We start from the raw sequence: 2,123 nt of genomic DNA, 5'->3' as shown, positions 1-2,123 counted from the left end.
CGAATAACATGATAATAAATTTCAAAATGGATAGTTTCAGCCCTCTCCTTTCCAATGTCACCACTGCTTCAGGTACTTGAGTGAGCCTTCTCCTTGCCGATGTCACTACTAGTTCAGGTACTTGAGCGAGCACCTAGTTATGCCCATGTCTTAACTTTTGCGGTTATGAAGAATCTCCGAACCTCAAAAAGATAAAGATTTATGTAGGGGATTACTAGGATTGGTTCTTGCGTCCTTGTGCCCAAAAGTAAGGGAGAGTTCAAAGTCTTCAAATAAAGAATTGTTCCAATGGAACCTTCTCGAAAGAACTCGTACACAGAACAAGGGCGACATGTGAAAATACATCAACTTTTTACTCGTGCAAATGAACTCTTTCTTGGCAACTTGGATAACTTATAACAATGTTTGTCCCACATATCACTAGGACGACAACAGAATTATCTTTAGCCCTCCTAGAGAAACTATTACCTCCTCGAGTATGAGCGCGAATAAGATATTGTCTCGCAACACATAATATAGGTTCAATGACAAGAACACAAATCATTATATAGTTTCTTTATCCACGCAAACACACTTAACCAATTAGCCAGGCGAGCGGAACTTGACGTCTGACGGGCTTGAACCCAAGACCTCAGGGAGGCTGGTAATATTCAGCTCTTGTTGTAGCTAGGCTGAAAAAAGAAATTCGTTACTTTCTTCTTGTATTGCCTAAAAATGGGCCTTCCATTGTAATATTTTAATTATCCCAAAACATATCAAATCTACCATCTCTTCGGTACTTTTTGGTGATATCACACTCCAGGTCTCTTTCAACTTTCTGATAGTCTTTTTGTTTCTTTTAGTATGGTAGGAGATCATTTTCTACATCGTGATCAAAACTACAATGTAATGTTTGTTTATTTAGTATAGAGATTTTGTAATATTGGATCATGATTATACTTATTTTTTGGATACAAAAAGAGCCCATTAATATACACACCTTGAAAAGGAGATTGCACAACCAAAATCCTTTACAAGAAGGTTGAATTGCGATCCTCGCACCAATTCCAGTTATATAAAAAGATTATTTACAAAGCTGAGAATAAGGTAAATAATGTTACCTTCTTATAATTCTTTATCAAGTGTGTAAAGTCTTAGTAGCCTTCTCTCTGGAAGTTTGATGAGATGACATTAAAGTGGCACCTGGATCTCATGCAGACGAAAAATCAGGTAACAAAAAATTGAATTGAATTATTGTGAATTGAAATCTCAAACTCTCTACCTGTAAGCTGTCCTGGAAAACCAAATTGAATTATTGCAATTTGGCATTTAAATTGATGATAATCTTAGGTTCACATGTTTGAGTAATTATAAAGTATAAAAGTGTTTCAAATTGGAATCCTATTGAAAAAGCATCTTGATTGAAAATAAGTTTTATATTGAATGTAATAACTCATGTCGAATGCGACCTGGTGATAGTCATCCCTGATTCGGGCGTTGCTGCTGCTCTAGGCTTCGCAGCCAAAGCATGAGTTGCGTTTCAGCAGGGTTTGATAAGATCACAATTGATGATAATCATAGGTTCACATTATTGAATAATTATAAAGTATACAAGTGTTTCAAATTGGAATTCTATTGAAAAAAGCATCTTGATTGAAAACAAACTTTATATTGAATTTAATAACTCCTGGCCACAGAATCCCCAATCGAATGCGACCTGGTGATAGCCGTCCCTGATTCGTGAGTTGTCGCTTCTCTAGGCTTCACAGCCAAAGTAGGAGTTGCGTTTCAGTAGGATTTGATAAGATCACACTACGTATGTCGAACTTTCATCGAGCCTTCTCAAAAGAATTAGAGATTTTAGTGTTTTTATCATCTCTCATTCAGGTTTATGTTGTTATTGTTGTTCATTCTAGACTGTCAGTGTTGTTCCTAAAAGAGCGTCGGATGAGCGGTCCTCGATATCGGCAGACGCTGGGTGACGACTTTGGAAGATGAAAACCTACGGTAAGGTCATCCTAAAAGGTCGTCATTTCAATATATTGATTTTGTTGCAAATGATAGTAATAATAGCATATTAGTAAGTTGTGATAACTGTTCTTATGTTATTCTTATTGGTACTACTATGCAAATAAACACTATTG

Source organism: Impatiens glandulifera, chromosome 5 (genome assembly GCF_907164915.1).
Source record: "Impatiens glandulifera chromosome 5, dImpGla2.1, whole genome shotgun sequence".
Taxonomy (NCBI): Eukaryota; Viridiplantae; Streptophyta; class Magnoliopsida; order Ericales; family Balsaminaceae; genus Impatiens; species Impatiens glandulifera.
Note: the sequence above shows the minus strand (reverse complement) of the source record.